Source organism: Carica papaya, chromosome 8, assembly GCF_054855325.1.
Source record: "Carica papaya isolate Zhongbai chromosome 8, ASM5485532v1, whole genome shotgun sequence".
Classification (NCBI taxonomy): domain Eukaryota; kingdom Viridiplantae; phylum Streptophyta; class Magnoliopsida; order Brassicales; family Caricaceae; genus Carica; species Carica papaya.
The window spans coordinates 21,791,269-21,812,601 of NC_142316.1; the positions used below are offsets into that span (position 1 = coordinate 21,791,269).

General features: G+C 45.8%; 1 non-coding gene and 31 pseudogenes across 1 annotated transcript; all 32 read left to right on the forward strand.

The window, feature by feature from the left end:
* The first annotated feature begins 77 nt into the window (after positions 1 to 77).
* LOC148252500 (5S ribosomal RNA) lies at positions 78 to 196 on the forward strand (annotated as a pseudogene).
* A 207-nt stretch (positions 197 to 403) lies between these two features.
* On the forward strand, positions 404 to 522 carry LOC148252501 (5S ribosomal RNA; annotated as a pseudogene).
* Positions 523 to 728: 206 nt separating this feature from the next.
* Positions 729 to 847, forward strand: LOC148252502 (5S ribosomal RNA; annotated as a pseudogene).
* Positions 848 to 1,053: 206 nt separating this feature from the next.
* Positions 1,054 to 1,172, forward strand: LOC148252503 (5S ribosomal RNA; annotated as a pseudogene).
* A 206-nt stretch (positions 1,173 to 1,378) lies between these two features.
* On the forward strand, positions 1,379 to 1,497 carry LOC148252504 (5S ribosomal RNA; annotated as a pseudogene).
* Positions 1,498 to 1,704: 207 nt separating this feature from the next.
* LOC148252505 (5S ribosomal RNA) lies at positions 1,705 to 1,822 on the forward strand (annotated as a pseudogene).
* Positions 1,823 to 3,060: 1,238 nt separating this feature from the next.
* LOC148252506 (5S ribosomal RNA) lies at positions 3,061 to 3,179 on the forward strand (annotated as a pseudogene).
* Positions 3,180 to 3,740: 561 nt separating this feature from the next.
* Positions 3,741 to 3,859, forward strand: LOC148252507 (5S ribosomal RNA; annotated as a pseudogene).
* Positions 3,860 to 4,420: 561 nt separating this feature from the next.
* LOC148252508 (5S ribosomal RNA) lies at positions 4,421 to 4,539 on the forward strand (annotated as a pseudogene).
* Positions 4,540 to 5,072: 533 nt separating this feature from the next.
* On the forward strand, positions 5,073 to 5,191 carry LOC148252509 (5S ribosomal RNA; annotated as a pseudogene).
* Positions 5,192 to 5,720: 529 nt separating this feature from the next.
* On the forward strand, positions 5,721 to 5,838 carry LOC148252510 (5S ribosomal RNA; annotated as a pseudogene).
* Positions 5,839 to 6,044: 206 nt separating this feature from the next.
* LOC148252511 (5S ribosomal RNA) lies at positions 6,045 to 6,163 on the forward strand (annotated as a pseudogene).
* A 206-nt stretch (positions 6,164 to 6,369) lies between these two features.
* On the forward strand, positions 6,370 to 6,488 carry LOC148252512 (5S ribosomal RNA; annotated as a pseudogene).
* Positions 6,489 to 7,046: 558 nt separating this feature from the next.
* On the forward strand, positions 7,047 to 7,165 carry LOC148252513 (5S ribosomal RNA; annotated as a pseudogene).
* Positions 7,166 to 7,372: 207 nt separating this feature from the next.
* LOC148252514 (5S ribosomal RNA) lies at positions 7,373 to 7,491 on the forward strand (annotated as a pseudogene).
* A 207-nt stretch (positions 7,492 to 7,698) lies between these two features.
* Positions 7,699 to 7,821, forward strand: LOC148252515 (5S ribosomal RNA; annotated as a pseudogene).
* Positions 7,822 to 8,373: 552 nt separating this feature from the next.
* On the forward strand, positions 8,374 to 8,492 carry LOC148252516 (5S ribosomal RNA; annotated as a pseudogene).
* An 807-nt stretch (positions 8,493 to 9,299) lies between these two features.
* LOC148252517 (5S ribosomal RNA) lies at positions 9,300 to 9,418 on the forward strand (annotated as a pseudogene).
* A 561-nt stretch (positions 9,419 to 9,979) lies between these two features.
* LOC148252518 (5S ribosomal RNA) lies at positions 9,980 to 10,098 on the forward strand (annotated as a pseudogene).
* Positions 10,099 to 10,689: 591 nt separating this feature from the next.
* Positions 10,690 to 10,808, forward strand: LOC148252519 (5S ribosomal RNA; annotated as a pseudogene).
* A 206-nt stretch (positions 10,809 to 11,014) lies between these two features.
* Positions 11,015 to 11,133, forward strand: LOC148252520 (5S ribosomal RNA). The gene has a single exon (XR_015814770.1). It is a non-coding gene; the product is annotated as a 5S ribosomal RNA (ribosomal RNA).
* Positions 11,134 to 11,693: 560 nt separating this feature from the next.
* LOC148252521 (5S ribosomal RNA) lies at positions 11,694 to 11,812 on the forward strand (annotated as a pseudogene).
* Positions 11,813 to 12,669: 857 nt separating this feature from the next.
* LOC148252522 (5S ribosomal RNA) lies at positions 12,670 to 12,788 on the forward strand (annotated as a pseudogene).
* A 207-nt stretch (positions 12,789 to 12,995) lies between these two features.
* Positions 12,996 to 13,114, forward strand: LOC148252523 (5S ribosomal RNA; annotated as a pseudogene).
* Positions 13,115 to 13,979: 865 nt separating this feature from the next.
* LOC148252524 (5S ribosomal RNA) lies at positions 13,980 to 14,098 on the forward strand (annotated as a pseudogene).
* A 148-nt stretch (positions 14,099 to 14,246) lies between these two features.
* On the forward strand, positions 14,247 to 14,365 carry LOC148252525 (5S ribosomal RNA; annotated as a pseudogene).
* Positions 14,366 to 15,472: 1,107 nt separating this feature from the next.
* On the forward strand, positions 15,473 to 15,591 carry LOC148252526 (5S ribosomal RNA; annotated as a pseudogene).
* A 557-nt stretch (positions 15,592 to 16,148) lies between these two features.
* LOC148252527 (5S ribosomal RNA) lies at positions 16,149 to 16,267 on the forward strand (annotated as a pseudogene).
* A 1,510-nt stretch (positions 16,268 to 17,777) lies between these two features.
* Positions 17,778 to 17,896, forward strand: LOC148252528 (5S ribosomal RNA; annotated as a pseudogene).
* An 878-nt stretch (positions 17,897 to 18,774) lies between these two features.
* On the forward strand, positions 18,775 to 18,893 carry LOC148252529 (5S ribosomal RNA; annotated as a pseudogene).
* A 529-nt stretch (positions 18,894 to 19,422) lies between these two features.
* LOC148252530 (5S ribosomal RNA) lies at positions 19,423 to 19,541 on the forward strand (annotated as a pseudogene).
* Positions 19,542 to 20,709: 1,168 nt separating this feature from the next.
* On the forward strand, positions 20,710 to 20,828 carry LOC148252531 (5S ribosomal RNA; annotated as a pseudogene).
* The last annotated feature ends 505 nt before the right edge of the window (positions 20,829 to 21,333 follow it).

Here is a 21,333-nt window from a genome sequence, read left to right on the forward strand (position 1 = left end):
GAACGCACAAGGAAACAAATGACGGGAGGGGGGAGAGAAGGAGAAGGAGTGTTTGTATTTTCAGCACGAAATGAAACAGGTGCGATCATACCAACACAAATGCACCGGATCCCATCAGAACTCCGCAGTTAAGTGTGCTTTGGCGAAAGTAGTACAAGGATGGGTTACCTACTGGGAAGTTCTCGTGTTGCACCCATTTTTTTTTTCAAAAAGGTCGTTCGACGTTATGCGCGACTGGAACTATGGTCCGCTGGTTTATACGCAAATGTGAGTCAAGACGCAGGGGAATTTTTACTAATATTTAAACGAAAATGAGAGGTGAAGCGCGAACGCACCAGGAAACAAATGACGGGAAGGGGAAGAAAGGAGAATGAGCGTATTTATTTGTAACGCGAAATGAAACAGGTACGATCATACCAGCACTAATGCACCGGATCTCATCAGAACTCCGCAGTTAAGTGTGCTTGGGCGAGAGTTGTACTCGGATGGGTGACCTCCTAGGGAGTCCTCGTGTTGCACTAATTTTTTTTCGGATGAGTCGTTCGACTTTACGTACGAATGGAATTATGAACCGCTGGTTCATTCGCAAAGGTGAGTTAAGAAGCAGGGGTAATTTAATCGATATCAGAACGAGAAGGAGAGGTGCAGTGTGAACGCACAACGAAAGAAATGATGGGAGGGGGGAGAGAAGGAGAAGGAGTGTATGTATTTTAAGCACGAAATGGAACAGGTGCGATCATACCAGCACAAATGCATCGGATCCCATTTGAACTCCGCAGTTAAGTGTGCTTTGGCGAAAGTTGTACAAGGATGGGTTACCTCCTGTGAAGTTTTAGTGTTGAACCCATTTTTTTTTTTGATGGGCCCTTTGGCGTAACGCGCGACTGGAACTATGGTCCGCTGGTTTATACGTAAATGTGAGTCAAGACGCAGGGACATTTTAATTGATATTAGAACGAGAACGGGAGGTGAAGTTTGAACACACCAGGAAACAAATGACGGGAGGGGGAAGAAAGGACAAGGAGTGTATGTATTTGCAGCGCGCAATTAAACAGGTGCGATCATACCAGCACTAATGCACCAGATCCCATCAGAACTCCACAGTTAAGTTTGCTTGGGTGAGAGTAGTACTCAGATTGGTGACCTCCTGGGAAGTCCTCGTGTCGCACCAATTTTTTTTCAGACGGGTCGTTCGACGTTACGCGCGACTAGAACTATGGTCCGCTAGTTTATACGCAAATGTGAGTCAAGAAGCAGGAGCATTTTAATCGATATTAGAATGAGAAAGAGAGGTGCAGTGTGAACGCACACGGAAAAAGATGATGGGAGGGGGGAGGGAAGGAGAAGGAGTGTATGTATTTTCAGCACGAAATGAAATAGGTGCGATCATACCAGCACAAATGCACTGGATCCCATCAGAACTCCGCAGTTAAGTGTGCTTTAGCGAAAGTAGTACAAGAATGGGTTACCTCTTAGGAAGTTCTCGTGTTGCACCCATTTTTTTTTCAGAAGGTTCGTTCGACGTTACACGCGACTGGAACTATAGTCCGCTGGTTTATACGCAAATGTGAGTCAAGACGCAGGGGCATTTTAATTGATATTAGAAACGAGAATGAGAGGTGAAGTGTGAACGCACCAGGAAACAAATGACTGGAGGAGGAAGAAAGGAGAAGGAGTGTATGTATTTGCAGCGCGAAATGAAATAGTTGCGATCACACCAGCACTAATGCAACGGATCCCATCCGAACTCCGCAGATAAGTGTGCTTGGGTGAGAATAGTACTCGGATGGTGACCTCCTAGGAAGTCCTCGTGTTGCACCCATTTTTTTTCGGATGGGTCGTTCGACATTACGCGCGAATAGAATTATGAACCGCTGGTTCATTCGCAAAGGTGAGTCACGGTGCCGGGGCATTTTATTTGATATTAGAACGAGAAGGAGAGATGCAGAGTGTACGCACTAGGAAACAAATGACGGGAGGGGGGATGGAAGAAGAAAGAGTGTATGTATTTGCAGCACAGAATGAAACATGAGCGATCATACCAGCATTAATGCAACAGATTCTATCCGAACTCCGCAAGTTAAGGGTGCTTGGGCGAGAGTAGTACTAGGATGGGTGACCTCTTGCGAAGTCCTTATAAATCACCCATTTTCTTGGGAGGTTCTCGTGTTGCATCCATTTTTTTTTTCAAATGGGTCGTTCGATGTTACGCACGACTGGAACTATGGTCCGTTGGCTTATACGCAAATGTGAGTCACGGCGCCGTGGCATTTTACTTGACATTTGAACGAGAACGGGAGGTGCAGTGCGCACGCACAAGAAAAGAAATGACGGGAAGGGGAAGAAAGGAGAATTAGTGTATGTATTTGCAGCGCGAAATGAAACAAGAGCCATCACACCAGCACTAATGCACCGGATCTGAACTCCGCAGTTAAGTGTGCTTGGACGAGAGTAGAACTCGGATGGATGACCTCCTGGGAAGTTCTTGTATTGCACCCATTTTTTTTTCGATGGGTCGTTCGACGTTACGTGCGAATGGAATTATGAACCGCTGGTTCATTCGAAAAGGTGAGGCACAGTGCCGGGGCATTTTACTTGATATTAGAACGAGAAGGAGAGATGCAGACTGCACGCACAAGGAAACAATTAACGGGACGGGGGATGGAAGGAGAAAGAGTGTATGTATTTGCAGCGCAGAATGAAACTTGAGCGATCATACCAGAACTAATGCAACAGATTCTATCAGAACACCGCAAGTTAAGGGTGCTTGGGCAAAAGTAGTACTAGGATGGGTGACCTCCTGCGAAGTCCTTATATTTCACCCATTTTCTTGGGAAGTCCTCGTGTTTCACCCATTTTTTTGCAGATGATTCTTTCGACGTTACGCGCGACTTGAATTATGGTCCGCGGGTTAATTTACAAATGTGAGTCACAGCACCGTGGCATTTTACTTGATATTTGAACGAGAACGGGAGGTGCAGTGCGCACGCACAAGGAAACAAATGACGGGAGGGGGAAGAAATGAGAAGGAGTGAATGTATTTGCAACACGAAATTAATTAGGTGCAATCATACCAGTACTAATGCACCGAATCCCATCAGAACTCTGCAGTTAAGTGTACTTGGGCGAGAGTAGTACTCGGATTGGTGACCTCCTGGGAAGTCCTCGTGTTGCACCCATTTTTTCTCGGATGGGTCGTTCGATGTTACGCGCGAATGGAATTATGAATCGCTGGTTCATTCACAAAGGTGAGTCACGGTGCTGGGGCATTATACTTGATATTAGAACGAGAAGGAGAGATGCGGAGTGCATGCACAAGGAAACAAATGACGGGAGGGGGGATGGAAGGGGAAAGAGTGATTGTATTTGCAGCGCAGAATTAAACATGAGCAATCATACCAGCACTAATGCAACGGATTCTATCAGAACTCTGCAAGTTAAGGGTGCTTGGGCGAGAGTAGTACTAGGATGGATGACCTCCAGCGAAGTCCTTATAATTCACTCATTTTCTTGGGAAATCCTCGTGTTGCACCCATTTTTTTGCAGATGATTCTTTCGACATTACGCGCGACTTGAATTATGGTCTGCAGGTTTATTCGCAAATGTGAGTCACGGCACCGTGGCATTTTACTTGATATTAGAACGAGAACGGGAGGTGTAGTGCGCACGCACAAGGAAACAAATGACGGAAGGGGGAAGAAAAGAGAAGGAGTGTATGTATTTGCAGCGTGAAATTAAACAGGTGCGATCATACCAGCAATAATGCACCGGATCCCATCATAACTCTGCAGTTAAGTGTGCTTGGGCGAGACTAGTACACGGATGGGTGACCTCTTGGGAAGTCCTTGTGTCGCACCAATTTTTTTTCAGACGAATCGTTCGACGTTACGCACGACTGGAACTATGGTCTGCTGGTTTATACGCAAATGTGAGTCAAGAAGCAGAAGCATTTTAATCGATATTAGAACGAGAAGGAGAGGTGCAGTGTGAATGCACAGGGAAATAAATGATGGGAGGGGGGAGAGAAGGAGAAGGAGTGTATGTATTTTCAGCACGAAATGAAACAGGTGCGATCATACCAGCACTAATGCAACAGATTCTATCAGAACTCCGCAAGTTAAGGGTGTTTGGGCGAGAGTAGTACTAGGATGGGTGACCTCCTGCGAAGTCCTTATATTTCTCCCATTTTCTTGGGAAGTCTTCGTATTGCACCCATTTTTTCGCAATTGATTCTTTCGACGTTACGCGCGACTTAAATTATGGTCTGCAGGTTTATTCGCAAATGTGAGTCACAGCACCGTGGCATTTTACTTGATATTAGAACGAGAACGGGAGGTGCAGTGCGCACGCACAAGGAAACAAATGACGGGAGTGGGAAGAAAGGAGAATGAGTGTATGTATTTGCTGTGCAAAATTAAACTGGTGCGATCATACCATCACTAATGCACCGGATCCCATAAGAACTCCGCAGTTAAGTATGCTTGGGCAAGAGTAGTACTCGGATGGGTGACCTCTTGGGAAGTCCTCGTGTCGCACCAATATTTTTTCAGATGGGTTGTTCGACGTTACGCGCCACTAGAACAGCGATCCGCTGGTTTATACGCAAATGTGAGTCAAGAAGTAGGGACATTTTAATCGATATTAGAATGAGAAGGAGAGGTGCAGAGTGAACGCACAAGGAAACAAATTTATGGGAGGGGGGAGGGAAGGAGAAGGAGTGTATGTATTTTCAGCACGAAATGAAACAGGTTCGATCATACCAGCACTAATGCAACGGATTCTATCAGAACTCCGCAGTTAAGGGTGCTTTGGCGAAAGTAGTACAAGGATGGGTTCCCTCCTGGGAAGTTCTCGTGTTGCACCCATTTATTTTTTCAGATGGACCGTTCGACGTTACACGCGACTGGAACTATGGTCCGCTGGTTTATACGCAAATGTGAGTCAAGATGCAGTGGCATTTTAATTGATATTAGAACGAGAAGGAGAGGTGAAGTGTGAACGCACCAGGAAACAAATGATGGGAGGGGGAAGAAAGGAGAAGGAGTGTATGTATTTATATCGCGAAATAAAACAGGTGCGATTATACCAGCACTAATGCATCGAATTCAATCCGAACTCCGCAATTAAGTGTGCTTGGGCGAGAGTAGTACTCGGATGGGTGACCTCCTGGGAAGTCCTCGTGTTGCACCCATTTTTTTCGGATGGGTCGTTCGACGTTACGCGCGAATGGAATTATGAACCGCTGGTTCATTCGCAAAGGTGAGTCACGGTGCCGAGACATTTTACTTGATATTAGAACGAGAAAGAGAGATGCAGAGTGCACGCACAAGGAAACAAATGACGGAAGGGGGGATGGAAGGAGAAAGAGTGTATGTATTTGCAGCACAGAATGAAACATGAGAGATCATACCAGTACTAATGAAACGAATTCTATCATAACTCCGTAGGTAAGCGTGCTTGTGCGAGAGTAGTACTAGGATGGGTGACCTCCTGCGAAGTCCTTATATTTCACCCATTTTTTTGCTGATGATTCTTTCGACGTTACGCGCGGCTTGAATAATGGTCTGCAGGTTTATTCGCAAATGTGAGTAACGGTGCCGTGACATTTTACTTGACATTAGATCGAGAACGGGAGGTGCAGTGTGCACGCACAAGGAAACAAATGACGAGAGAGGGAAGAAAGAAGAAGGAGTGTATGTATTTGCAGCGCGAAATTAAACAGGTGCAATCATACCAGCACTAATCCGCCGGTCCCATCAGAACTCCGCAGTTAAATGTGTTTGGGCGAGAGTAGTACTCGTATGGGTGACCTCCTGTGAAGTGCTCGTGTCGCACAAATTTTTTTCCAGATAAATCGTTCGACGTTACGCGCGACTGGAGCTATGGTCCATTGGTTTATATGCAAATGTGAGTCAAGAAGCAGGGGCATTTTAATCGATATTAGAACGAGAAGGAGAGGTGCAGTGTGAACGCACAAGGAAACAAATGACGGGAGGGGGGAGGGAAGGAGAAGGAGTGTATGTATTTTCAGCACAAAATGAAACAGGTGCGATAATACCAGCACAAATGCACCAGATTCCATCAGAACTCCGTAGTCAAGTGTGCTTTGGCGAAAGTAGTACAAGGATGGGTTACCTCCTGGGAAGTTCTCATGTTGCACCCATTTTTTTTTTTAGATGGGCCGTTTGATGTTGCGCGTGACTGGAACAATGGTCCGCTGGTTTATACGCAAATGTGAGTCAAGACGCAGGGGCATTTTAATTAATATTAGAATGAGAAGGAGAGGTGAAATGTGAACGCACAGGAAACAAATGACGGGAGGGGAAATAAAGGAGAATGAGTGTATGTATTTGCAGTGCGAAATGAAACTGGTGCGATCATACCAGCACTAATGCACCGGATCCCATCAGAACTCCGCATGTAAGTGTGCTTGGGCGAGAGTAGTACTCTGATGGGTGACCTCCTGGGAACTCCTCGTGTTGCACCCATTTTTTTTAGATGGGTCGTTCGACGTTATGCGCGAATGGAATTATGAACCGCTAGTTCATTCACAAAGGTGAGTCACGGTGCCGGGACATTTTACTTGATATTACAACTAGAAAGAGAGTTGTAGAGTGCACGCATAAGGAAACAAATGACGGGAGGGGTTTAGAAGGAGAAAGAGTGTATGTATTTGCAGCGCAGAATGAAACATGAGAGATCATACCAGCACTAATACAACGGATTCTATAAAAACTCCGCAAGTAAGCGTACTTGGGCGAGAGTAGTACTAGGATGGGTGACCTCCTGCGAAGTCCTTATATTTCACCCATTTTCTTGGTAAGTCCTCGTGTTGCACCCATTTTTTTGTAGATGATTCTTTCGACCTTACGCACGACTTGAATTATGGTCCGCAGGTTTATCCGCAAATGTGAGTCACGGCGCCGTGGCATTTTACTTGATATTAGAACGAGAACGGGAGGTGTAGTGTGCACGCACAAAGAAATAAATGATGGGAGGGGGAAGAAAGGAGAAGGAGTGTATGTATTTACAGTGCGAAATTAAACAGGTGCGATTATACCAGCACTAATGCACCGGATCCCATCATAACTCCGCAGTTAAGTGTGCTTGGGCGAGACTAATACTCGGATGGGTGACCTCCTGGGAAGTCCTCGTGTCGCACTAATTTTTTTCCAGACGGGTTGTTCGAAGTTACGCGCGACTGGAGCTATGGTCCGCTGGTTTATACACAACGGTGAGTCAAGAAACAGGGGCATTTTAATCGATATTAAAAATGATAAGGAGTGTTGCAATGTGAATGCACAAGGAAATAAATGATGGGAGGGGGGAGGGAAGGAGAAATAGTGTATGTATTTTCAGCACGAAATGAAACAGGTGCGATTATACCAGCACAAATGCACCGGATCCCATCAGAACTCCGTAGTTAAGTGTGCTTTGGTGAAAGCAGTACAATGATGGGTTACCTCCTGGGAAGTTCTCGTGTTGCATCTTTTTTTTTTTTCAGATAGGTCGTTCGACGTTACGCGCGACTGGAACTATAGTCTGTGGGTTTATACGAAAATGTGAGTCAAGACATAGGGGCACTTTAATTGATATTAGAACGAGAAGAAGAGGTGAGGTGTGAACGCACCAGGAAACAAATGACGGGAGGGGGAAGAAAGGAGAAGGAGTGTATGTATTTGCAGCGTGAAATGAAACAGGTGCGATCATACCAGCACTAATGCACCGGATCCCATCAGAACTCCTTAGTTAGTTAAGTGTGCTTGGGCGAGAGTAGTTCTCGGATGGGTGACCTCTTGGGAAGTCCTCGTGTTGCACCCATTTTTTTCGGATGGGTCGTTTGACGTTACGCGCGAATGGAATTATGAACCGCTGGTTCATTCGCAAAGGTGAGTCACGGTGCCGGGGCATTTTACTTGATATTAGAACGAGAATGAGAGATGTCTGCACAAGAAAACAAATGACGGGAGGGGGGATGGAAGGAGAAAGAGTGTATGTATTTACAGCGCAGAATGAAACATGAGCGATCATACCAGCACTAATGCATCGGATTCTATCAGAACTCTGCAACTTAAGGGTGCTTGGGCGAGAGTAGTACTAGGATGGGTGACCTCCTGCGAAGTCCTTATATTTCACCCATTTTCTTGGGAAGTCCTCGTGTTGCACCCATTTTTTTGCACATTATTATTTCGACGTTACGCGCGACTTGAATATGGTCCGCAGGTTTATTCGCAAATGTGAGTCACGGCGCCGTGGCATTTTACTTGATATTAGAACGAGAACGAAAGGTGCAAGGCGCACGCACAAGGAAAAAAATGACGGGAGGGGGAAGAAAGGAGAAGGAATGTATGTATTTGCAGCGTAAAATTAAACCGGTGAGATCATACCAGCACTATTGCACCGGATCCCATCAGAACTCCGTAGTTAAGTGTGCTTGGGCGAGAGTAGTACTCGGAAGGGTGACCTCTTGAGTAGTCCTCGTGTTGCACCCATTTTTTTGCAGATGATTCTTTCGACGTTATGCGCGACTTGATTTATATTCTGCAGGTTTATTTACAAATGTGAGTCACGGCACTGTGGCATTTTACTTGATATTAGAACGAGAATGGGAGTTGCAGTGCGCACGCACAAGGAAACAAATGAGGGGAGGGAGAAAAAAGGAGAAGGAGTGTATGTATTTGCAGCGGGAAATTAAGCAGGTGCGATCATACCACTACTAATGCACCGGATCCCATCAGAACTCCTGGGAAGTCCTCGTGTCGCACCAATTTTTTCTCGGACGGGTCGTTCGATGTTACGCGCGACTGGAGCTATGGTCTGCTTGTTTATATGCAAATGTGAGTCAGGAAGTAGGGGCATTTTAATCGATATTAGAACGAGAATGAGAGGTGCAGTGTGAACGCACAAGGAAACAAATGATGGGAGGGAGGAGGGAAGGAGAAGGAGTGTATGTATTTTCAGCACGAAATAAAACAGGTACGATCATACCAGCACAAATGCACCGGATCCTATCAGAACTTCGCAGTTAAGTGTGCTTTAGCGAAAGTAGTACAAGGATGGGTTACCTCCTGGGAAGTTCTCATGTTGCACCATTTTTTTTTTCACATGGGCCGTTCGATGTTACGCGCGACTGGAACTATGGTCCGCTGGTTTATACGCAAATGTGAGTCAAGAGGCAAGGGCATTTTAATTGATATTAGAACGAGAAGGAGAGGTGAAGTGTGAACGCCCCAGGAAACAAATGACGGGAGGGGGAAGAAAGGAGAATGAGTGTATGTATTTGCACCGCGAAATGAAACAGGTGCGATCATACCAGCACTAATGCACCGGATCCAATCAGAACTCCGCAGTTAAGGGAGCTTGGGCGAGAGTAGTACTAAGATGGGTGACCAATTGCGAAGTCCTCGTGTTGCACCAATTTTTTTTCGGATGAGTCGTTCTACGTTGCGCGCGAATGGAATTATGAACTGCTGGTTTTTTCGTAAAGGTGAGTCACGGCGCCGGGGCATTTTACTTGATATTAGAACGAGAATAAGAGATGCAGAGTGCACATACAACGAAACAAATGATGGGAGGGGGGATGGAAGGAGAAAGAGTGTATGTATTTGCAGCGCAGAATGAAACATGAGCTATCATACTAGCACCAATGCAACGGATTCTATCAGAACTCCGCAAGTTAAGGGTGCTTGGGCGAGAGTAGTACTAGGATGGCTGACCTCCTGCGAAGTCCTTATATTTCACCCATTTTCTTTGGAAGTCCTCGTGTTGCACCTATTTTTTTGCAGATGATTCTTTTGACGTTACGCGCGACTTAAATTATGGTCCGCAGGTTTATTCACAAATGTGAGTCACGGCGCCGTGGAATTTTAGTTGATATTTGAACGAGAACGGGAGGTGCAGTGCGCACGCACAAGGAAACAAATGACGGGAGGGGGAAGAAAATAGAAGGAGTGTATGTATTTGCAACGCGAAATGAAACAGGTGCGATCATACCAGCACTAATGCACTGGATCCCATCAGAACTCTGCAGTTAAGTGTGCTTGGGCGAGAGTAGTACTCGGATGGGTGACGTCCTTGGAAGTCTTCGTGTTACATCCATTTTTTTCAGATTGGTCGTTCGACGTTACGCGCGAATGGAATTATGAACAGCTGGTTCATTCGCAAAGGTGAGTTATGGTACCAATGCATTTTACTTGATATTAGAACGAGAATGAGAGATGCAGAGTGCACGCACAACGAAACAAATGACGGGAGGGGGGATGGAAGGAGAAAGAATGTATGTATTTGAAGCGCAGAATGAAAGATGAGAGATCATACCAGCACTAATGCAACGGATTCTATCAGAACTCCACAAGTTAAGGGTGCTTGAGCGAAAGTAGTACTAGGATGGGTGACCTCCTGCGAAGTCCTTATAGTTCACCCATTTTCTTGGGAAGTCCTCGTGTTGCACCCATTTTCTTGGGAAGTCCTCGTGTCGCACCAATTTTTTTTCAGACGGGTCGTTCGACGTTACGCGCGATTGGAACTATGATCCGCTTGTTTATACGCAAATGTGAGTCAAGAAGCATGGGCATTTTAATCGATATTAGAACGAGAAGGAGAGGTGCAGTGTGAATGCACAAGGAAACAAATGATGGGTGGGGGGAGGGAAGGAGAAGGAGTGTATGTATTTTCAGCACGAAATGAAACATGTGCGATCATACCAGCACAAATTCACCGGATCCCATCAGAACTCCGTAGTTAAGTGTGCTTTGGCGAAAGTAGTACAAGGATGGGTTACCTCTTGGGAAGTTCTCGTGTTGCACCCATTTTTTTTTCAGAGGAGTCGTTCGATGTTACGCGCGACTGGAACTATAGTATGTTGGTTTATACGCAAATGTGAGTCAAGACGCAGGGGCTTTTTAATTGATATTAGAACGAGAAGGAGAGGTGAGGTGTGAACGCACCAGGAAACAAATGACAGGAGGGGGAAGAAAGGAGAAGGAGTGTATGCACTTGCAGCGCGAAATGGAACAGGTGCGATCATACCAGCACTAATGCACTGGATCCCATCAGAACTCCGCAGTCAAGATTGCTTGGGCGAGAGTAGTACTCGGATGGGTGACCTCCTGGGAAGTCCTCGTGTTGCACCTATTTTTTTTCGAATGGGTCGTTCAACGTTACGCACGAATGGAATTATGAACCGCTGGTTCATTCGTAATGGTGAGTCACGGTGCCGGGGCATTTTACTTGATATTAGAACGAGAAGGAGAGATGTAGAGTGCACGCACAAGGAAATAAATGAAGGGAGGGGGGATGGAAGGAGAAAGAGAGTATGTATTTGCAGCGCAGAATGAAACATGAGCGATCATACAAGCATTAATGCAACGGATTCTATCAGAACGTCATAAGTTAAGGGTGCTTGGGCGAGAGTAGGACTAGGATGGGTGACCTCTTGCGAAGTCCTTATATTTCACCCATTTTCTTGGGAAGTCCTCGTGTTGCACCCATTTTTTTGCAGATGATTCTTTCGATGTTCAACGTGACTTGAATTATGGTACGCAGGTTTATTCGCAAATTGAGTCACGGCGTCGTGGCATTTTACTTGATATTTGAACGAGAACGGGAGGTGCAGTGCGCACGCACAAGGAAACAAATGACGGGAGGGGGAAGATATGAGAAGGAGTGTATGTATTTACAGCGCAAAATTAAACTGGTGCGATCATACCAGCACTAATTCACCGTATCCCATCAGAACTCCGTAGATAAGTGTGCTTGGGCAAGAGTAGTACTCGGATGGGTGACCTCTTGGGAAATCCTCGTGTCGCACCAATTTTTTTTCAGACAGGTCGTTCGACGTTACGCGCGTATGGAACTATGGTCTGCTGGTTTATACGCAAATGTGAGTCAAGATGCAGGGGCATTTTAATCGATATTAGAACGAGAAGGAGAGGTGCAGTGTGAACGAACAAGGAAACAAATGACGGGAGGGGGGAGGGAAAAAGAAGAAGTGTGTATTTTCAGCACGAAATGAAACAGGTGCGATCATACCAGCACAAATGCACCGGATCCCATCAAAACTCTGCAGTTAAGTGTGCTTTGGCGAAAGTAGTTCAAGGATGGGTTACCTCCTGGTAAGTTCTCGTGTTGTACCCATTTTTTTTTGCAGATGGGTCGTTCGACGATACGCGCGACTGGAACTATAGTCCGCTTGTTGATACACAAATGTGAGTCAGGGAACAGAAGCATTTTAATCGATATTAGAACGAGAAGGAGAGATGCAGTGTGAACGCACAAGGAAACAAATGATGGGACGGGGGAGGGAAGTAGAAGGAGTGTATGTATCTTTAGCACGAAATGAAACAGGTGCGATTATACCATCACAAATGCACTGGATCCCATTAGAACTCCGCAGTTAAGTGTGCCTTGGCGAAAGTAGTACAAGGATGGGTTACTTCCTAGGAAGTTCTCATGTTGCACCCATTTTTTTTTCAGATGGGTCGTTCGATGTTACGCACGACTAGAACTATGGTCCGCTAGTTTATACGCAAATGTGAGTCAAGAAGTAGGGGCATTTTAATCGATATTAGAACGAGAAGGAGAGGTGCAGTGTGAACGCATAAGCAAACAAAAGATGGGAGTGGGGAGGGAAGGAGAAGGAGTATATTTATTTTTAGCAATAAATGAAGCAGGCGCGATCATACCAGCACAAATGCACCGGATCCTATCAGAACTCTGCAGTTAAGTGTGCTTTGGCAAAAGTAGTACTAGGATGGGTTACCTCCTGGGAAGTTCTCGTGATGCACCCATTTTTTTTTTCAGATGGGTCGTTCGACGTTACGCGCGACTGGAACTATGGTCCACTAGTTTATACGCAAATGTGAGTCAGGACGCAGGGGTATTTTAATTGATATTAGAACGAGAAGGAGAGGTGAAGTGTGAACGCACTAGGAAACAAATGATGGGCGGGGGAAGAAAGGAGAAGGAGTGTATGTATTTATATCGCGAAATAAAACAGGTGCGATTATACCAGCACTAATGCACCGAATTCAATCAGAACTCCGCACTTAAGTGTGCTTGGGCGAGAGTAGTACTTGGATGGGTGACCTCCTGAGAAGTCCTCGTGTTGCACCCATTTTTTTTCAGATGGGTCGTTCGACGTTACACGCGAATGGAATTATGATCCGCTGGTTCATTCGCAAAGGTGAGTCACGGTGCCGGGGCATTTTTACTTGATATTAGAACGAGAAGGAGAGATGCAGAGTGCACGCACAAGGAAAGAAATGACGGTAGGGGGATGGAAGGAGAAAGAGTGTATGTATTTGCAGCGCAGAATGAAACATGAGCGATCATACCATCAGTAATGCAACGGATTCTATCAGAACTCCGCAAGTTAAGGGTGCTTGGGCAAGAGTAGTACTAGGATGGGTGACCCCTGCGAAGTCTTTATATTTCACCCATTTTCTTGGGAAGTCCTCGTGTTGCACCTATTTTTTTGCAGATGATTCTTTCGACGTTACATGCGACTTGAATTATGGTCCGCAGGTTTATTTGCAAATATGAGTCACGGCGCCGTGGCATTTTACTTGATATTTGAACGAGAACGGGAGGTGTAGTGTGCATGCACAAGCAAACAAATGATGAGAGGGGGAAGAAAGGAGAAAGAGTGTATGTATTTGTAGCGCGAAATTAAACAGGTGCGATTATACCAGCTCTAATGCACCGATTCCCATCAGAACTCCGCAGTTAAGTTTACTTGGGCGAGAGTTGTACTCGGATGGGTGACCTCCTAGGAAGTCCTTGTGTCGGGTCGTTCGATGTTACGCGCAACTGGAGCTATGGTCCGCTGTTTTATACGCAAATGTGAGTCAAGACGCAGGAGCCTTTTAATTGATATTCGAACGAGAAGGAGACGTGAAGTGTGAACGCACCAGAAAACAAATGACAGGAGGGGGTAGGGAAGGAGAAGGAGTGTATGTATTTTCAGCACCAAATGAAACAGATGCGATCATACAAGGACAAATGCATCGTATCCCATCAGAACTCCGCAGTTAAGTGTGCTTTGGCGAAAGTAGTACAAATATAGGTTACCTCCTGAGAAATTCTCGTGTTGCACCCATTTTTTTTTTCAGATGGGTCGTGCGCCTTGGCATTTTACTTGATATTTGAACGAGAACGGGAGGTGCAGTGCGCACGCACAAGGAAACAAATGACGGGAGGGGGAAGAAAGGAGAAGGAGTGTATGTATTTGCAGCGCAAAATTAAACAGGTGCGATCATAGCAGCACTAATGCACCGGATCCCATCATAACTCTGCAGTTAAGTGTGCTTGGGCGAGAGTAGTACTCAGATGGGTGACCTCCTGGGAAGTCCTTGTGTCGCACAAATTTTTTTTCAGACGCGTCATTCGACGTTACGCGCGACTGGAACGATGGTCCGCTGGTTTATACGCAAATGTGAGTCAAGAAGCAGAGACATTTTAATTGAAATTAGAACGAGAAGGAGAGGTGCAGTGTGAACGAACAAGGAAACAAATGATGGGAGGGGGAGGGAAGGAGAAGGAGTGTATGTATTTTCACCATGAAATGAAATGAGTGCGATCATACCTGCACAAATGCACTGGATCCCATCAGAACAATGCAGTTAAGTGTACTTTGGCGAAAGTAGTACAAGGATGGATTACCTCCTGGGAAGTTCTCGTGTTGTACCCATTTTTTTTTTCAGATGGGTCATTCGACGTTACGCGCGACTGGAACTATGATCCGCTGGTTTATACGCAAATGTGAGTCAAGACACAGGGGCATTTTAATTGATATAAGAATGAGAAGGAGAGGTGAAGTGTGAACGCACCAGGAAACAAATGACGGGAGGGGTAAGAAAGGAGAAGGAGTGGATGTATTGGTAGCCCGAAATGAAACAGGTGCGATCATAACAGCACTAATGCACCGTATCCCATCAGAACTCCGCAGTTAAGTATGATTGAGCGAGAGTTATAGTCGGATGGGTCACCTCCTGGGAAGTCCTCATGTTGCACCCATTTTTTTTCGGATGGGTCGTTCGACGTTACGCGCGAATGGAATTAAGATCCACTGGTTCATTCGCAAAGGTGAGTCACGGTGCCGGGGCAATTTACTTGATATTAGAGCGAGAAGGAGAGATGTCTGCACAAGGAGACAAATGACGGGAGGGGGGATGGAAGGAGAAAGAGTGTATGTATTTGCAGCGCAGAATGAAACAAGAGCGATCATACCAGAACTAATGCAACGGATTCTATCAGAACTCCACAAGTTAAGGGTGCTTGTGCGAGAGTAGTACTAGGAGGGGTGACCTCCTGCGAAGTCCTTATATTTCACCCGTTTTCTTGGGGAGTCCTCGTGTTGTACCCATTTTTTTGCAGATGATACTTTCGATGTTACGCGCGACTTGAATTATGGTCCGCAGGTTTATTCACAAATGTGAGTCATGGCGCCGTGGCATTATACTTGATATTAAAGAGGTGCGATCCTACCAGCACTAATGCACCAGATCCAATCAGAACTCCGCAGTTAAGTGTGCTTGGGCGAGAGTAGGACTCGGATGGGTGACCTCCTAGGAAGTCATCATGTCGCACCCATTTTTTTTTGGATGGGTCATTCGACGTTACGCGCGAATGGAATTATGAACTGCTGGTTCATTCGCAAAGGTGAGTCACAGTGCCGGGGCATTTTACTTGATATTAGAACGAGAAGGAGAGATGCAGAGTGCACGCACAAGGAAACAAATGACGGGAGGGGGATGGAAGGAGAAAGAGTGTATGTATTTGCAGTGCAGAATGAAACATGAGCGATCATACCAGCACAAATGCAACGGATTCTATCAGAACTCCGTAAGTTATGGGTGCTTGGGCGATAGTAGTACTAGGATGGGTGACATCCTGCGAAGTCCTTATATTTCACCCATTTTTTTGGGAAATCCTCGTGTTGCACCCATTTTTTTGCAGATGATTCTTTCGACGTTACGCACGACTTGAATTATGGTCCGCAGGTTTATTCGCAAATGTGAGTAACAGCGCCGTGGCATTTTACTTGATATTTAAACGAGAATGGGAGGTGCAGTGCGCACGCACAAAAAAAATGACAGGAGGTGGAAGAAAGGAGAAGGAGTGTATATATTTGCATCGCAAAATTAAACAGGTGCGATCATACCAGCACTAATGCACCTGATCCCATCAGAACTCTGCAGTTAAGTGTGCTTTGGCGAAAGTAGTACAAAGATGGGTTACCTCTTGGGAAGTTCTCGTGTTGCACCCATTTTTTTTTCAGAAGGGTCATTCGACGTTACGCGCGACTTGAACTATGGTCTGCTGGTTTATACGCAAATGTGAGTCAAGACGCAGGGGAATTTTAATTGATATTAGAACGAGAAAGAGAGGTGAAGTGAGAACGCACAAGGAAACAAATGACGGGAGGGGGAAGAAAGGAGAAGTGTATGTATTTGCAGTGCGAAATGAAATAAGTGCGATCATACCAGCAATAATGCACCGGATCCCATCAGAACTCTGCAATTAAATGTGCTTTGGCGAGAGTAGTACTCGGATTGGTGACCTCCTGGGATGTCCTCGTGTTGCACCCATTTTTTTTGGATGGGTCGTTCGACGTTACGCACGAATGGAATTATGAACCGCTGTTTCATTCACAAAGGTGAGTCACGGTGCCGGGGCATTTTACTTGATATTAGAACGAGAAAGAGAGATGCAGAGTGGACGCACAAGGAAACAAATGACGGGAGGGGGGATGGAAGGAGAAAGAGTGTATGTATTTGCAGCCCAAAATGAAACATGAGCAATCATACCAGCACTAATGCAACATATTCTATCTGAACTCCGCAAGTTAAGGGTGTTTGGGCGAGAGTAGTACTAGGATGGGTGACCTCCTGCGAAGTCCTTATATTTCACCCATTTTCTTGGGAAGTCTTCGTGTTGCACCCATTTTTTGGCAGATGATTCTTTCGATGTTACGCGCGACATTTTACTTTATATTAGAACGAGAAGGAGAGATGCAGAGGGCACGCACAAGGAAACAAATGACGGAAGGGGGGATGGAAGGAGAAAGAGTGTATGTATTTGCAGCACATAATGAAACATGAGCGATCATACCAGCACTAATGCAACGGATTCTATCAGAACTCCGCGGTTAAGGGTGCTTGGGCGAGAGTAGTACAAGGATGGGTGACTCCTGCGAAGGCCTTATATTTCACCCATTTTCTTGGGAAGTACTCGTGTTGCACCCATTTTTTTGCAGATGATTCTTTCGATGTTACGCGCGACTTGAATTATGGTCCGCAGATTTATTCGCAAATGTGAGTCACGGCGCCGTGGCATTTTACTTGATAGTTTAACGAGTACGGGAGGTGCAGTGCGCACGCACAAGGAAACAAATGACGGGAGGGGGAAGAAAGGGGAAGGAGTGTATGTATTTACAGATTGAAATTAAACAGTTGCGATCACACCAGCCTTAATGCACCGGATCCCATAAGAATCTCCCCAGTTAAGTGTGCTTGGGTGAGAGTGGTACTCGGATGGGTGACCTCTTGGGAAGCCCTCGTGTCACTCTAATTTTTTTTCAGACGGGTCGTTCGACGTTACGCGCGACTGGAGCTATGGTCCGCTTGTTTATACGCAAATGTGAGTCAAGAAAAAGGGGCATTTTAATCGATATTAGAACGAGAAGGAGAGGTGCAGCGTGAACGCACAAGGAATCAAATGATGGAAGGGGGGAGGGAAGGAGAAGGAGTGTATGTATTTTCAGCGCGAAATGAAACAGGTGCGATCATACCAGCACAAATGCACCGGATCCCATCAGTACTCCGCATTTAAGTGTGCTTTGGCGAAAGTAGTACAAGGATGGGTTACCTCCTGGGAAGTTCTCATGTTGCACCCATTTTTTTTTTCAGATGGGCCGTTCGACGTTAAGTGCGACTGGAACTATGGTCCGCTGGTTTATACGCAAATGTGAGTCAAGACGCAGGGGCATTTTAATTAATATTAGAAAGAGAAGGAGAGGTGAAGTGTGAACGCGACAAGAAACAAATGATGGGAGGGGGAAGAAAGGAGAAGGAGTGTATGTATTTGCAGCGCGAAATTAAACAGGTGCCATTATACCAGCACTAATGCACCGGATCCCATCAGAACTCCGGACTTAAGACTGCTTTGGCGAGAGTAGTACTCGTATAAGTGACCTCCTGGGAAGTCCTCGTGTTGCACCCATTTTTTTTGGATGGGTTGTTCGACGTTACGCGCGAATGGAATTATGAACCGCTGGTTCATTCGCAAAGGTTAGTCACGGTGCCGGGGTATTTACTTGATATTAGAACGAGAAGGAGAGATGTCTGCACAAGAAAACAAATGAAGGGATGGGGGATGGAAGGAGAAAGAGTGTATGTATTTACAGCGTAGAATGAAACATGAGCGATCATACCGGCACTAATGCATCGGATTCTATCAGAACTCCGCAACTTGAGGGTGCTTGGGCGAGAGTAGTACTAGGATGGGTAACCTCCTGCGAAGTCCTTATATTTCACCCATTTTCTTGGGAAGTCCTCGTGTTGTACCCATTTTTTTACAGATGATTCTTTCGACGTTACGCACGACTTTAATTATGGTCCGCAGGTTTATTCGCAAATGTGAGTCACGGTGCCGTGGCATTTTAGTTGATATTAGAACGAGAACGGGAGGTGTAGTGCGCACGCACAAGGAAACAAATGACGGGAGGGGGAAGAAAGGAGAAGGATTTTATGTATTTGCCGCGCAAATTTAAATAGGTGCGATCATACCAGCACTAATGCACCGGTTCCCGTTAGAACTCCGTAGTTAAGTGTGCTTGGGCTAGAGTATTACTCGGATGGGTTACCTCCTGTGAAGTCCTCGCGTTGCACTAATTTTTTTTAGACAGGGTCGTTCGACGTTACGTGCGACTGAAACTAGGGTCCGCTGGTTTATACGCAAATGTGAGTCAAGAAGCTGGGGCATTTTAATCGATATTAGAACGAGAAGGAGAGAGTGAGTGTGAACGCACAAGGAAACAAATGATGGGAGGGGGAGGGAAGGAGAAGGAGTGTATGTATTTTCAGCACGAAAAGAAACAGGTGCTATCATACCAGCACTAATGCAACGGATTCTATCAAAACTCCGCAGGTAAGGGTGCTTGGGAGAGAGTAGTACTAGGATGGGCGACGTCCTGCGAAGTCCTCGTTTTGCACCAATCTTTTTGCAGATGATTCTTTCGACGTTACGCGCGACTTTAATTATGGTCCGCAGGTTTATTCCCAAATGTGAGTCACGGCGCCGCGACATTTTACTTGATATTAGAACGAGAACGAGAGGTGTAATGCGCACGCACAAGAAAACAAATGACGGGAGGGGGAAGAAAGGAGAAGGAGTGTATGTATTTGCAGCGCGAAATTAAATAGTTGCGATCATACCAGCACTAGTGCACCGGATCCCATTAGAACTCCGCAGTTAAGTGTGTTTGGGCGAGAGTAATAGTCGGATGGGTGACCTCCTGGGAAGTCCTCGTGTCCCACCAATTTTTTTTTTAGACAGGTCGTTAGACATTACGCGCGACTGGAACTATGGTCTGCTGGTTTATACGCAAATGTGAGTCAAGAAGCAGGGGCATTTTAATCGATATTAGAATCAGAAGGAGAGGTACAGTGTGAACGCCCATGGAAACAAATGATGGGAGGGGAGAGGAAAGGAGGAGTGTATGTATTTTCAGCACGAAATGAAACAGGTGTGATCACGCCAGCACAAATGCACCGGATCCCATCATATATCCGTAGTTAATTGTGCTTTGGCGAAAGTAGTACAAGGATGAGTTACCTCTTGGGAAGTTCTTGTATTCCACCCATTTGTTTCTTCAGATGGGTCGTTCGACGTAACGCGCGACTGGAACTATGGTCCGCTGGTTTATACGCAAACGTGAGTCATGACGCAAGGGCATTTTAATTGATATTAGAACGAGATGGTGAGGTGAAGTGTGAACGCACCAGGAAACAAATGACGGGAGGGGGAAGAAAGAGTAGGAGTGTATGTATTTGCAGCGGATCCCATAAGAACTCCGTAGTTAAGTGTGTTTGGGCAAGAGTTGTACTGGGATGGGAGACATCCCTGCGAAGTCCTCTTGTGGCACCCATTTTTTTTCGGATGGGTCGTTCGACGTTACACGCGAATGAAATTATGAACCCCTAGTTCATTCGCAAAGGTGAGTCACGGTGCCGGGCATTTTACTTGATATTAGAACGAGAAGGAGAGATGCAGAGTTCACGCACAAGGAAACAAATGACGGGAGGGGGGATTGAAGGAGAAAGAGTGTATGTTTTTGCAGCGCAGAATGAAACGTGAGCGAACATTCCAGCACTAATGCAACGGATTCTATCAGAACTCCGCAACTTAAGGGTGCTTGGGCGAGAGTAGTACTAGGATGGGTGACCTCCTGCGAAGTCCTTATATTTCACCCATTTTATTGGGAAGTCCTCGTGTTGCACCCATTTTTTTGCAGATGATTCTTTCGACGTTACGCGCGACTCGAATTATGGTCCGAAGGTTTATTCGCAAATGTGAGTCACGGCGCCATGGCATTAAACTTGATATTTGAACGAGAACGGGAGGTGCAGTGCGCACACACAAGGAAACAAATGACGGGAGGGGGAAGAAAGGAGAAAGAGTGTATGTATTTGCAGCGCGAAATTAAAGAGGCGCGACCAAACCAGCACTAAAGCACCGGATCCCATCAGAACTCCGTAGTTAAGTGTGCTTGGGCGAGAGTAGTACTCGGATGGGTGACCTCCTGATAAGTTCTCGTGTTGCAACTATTTTTTTTCGGATGGGTCATTCGACGTTACACGCGAATTGAATTATGAACCGCTGGTTCATTCGCAAAGGTGAGTCACGGTGCCAGGGTATTTTACTTGATATTAGAGCGAGAAGGAGAGATGCAGAGTGCACGAACATGGAAACAAATGATGGGAGAGGGGATGGAAGGAGAAAGAGTGTATGTATCTGCAGCGCAGAATGAAGCATGAGCGATCATACCGGAACTAATGAAACGGATTCTATCAGAACTCCGCAAGTTAAGGGTGCTTGGGCAAGAGTAGTACTAGGATTGGTGACCTCCTGCGAAGTCCTTATATTTCCCCCATTTTCTTGGGAAGTCCTCGTGTTACACCCATTTTTTTGCAGATGATTCTTTCGATGTTACGCGCGACTTGAAATATGGTCCACAGGTTTATTCGCAAGTGTTAATCACGGCGCCTTGGCATTGTACTTGATATTAGAACGAGAACGGGAAGTGAAGTGCGCACGAACAAGGAAACAAAT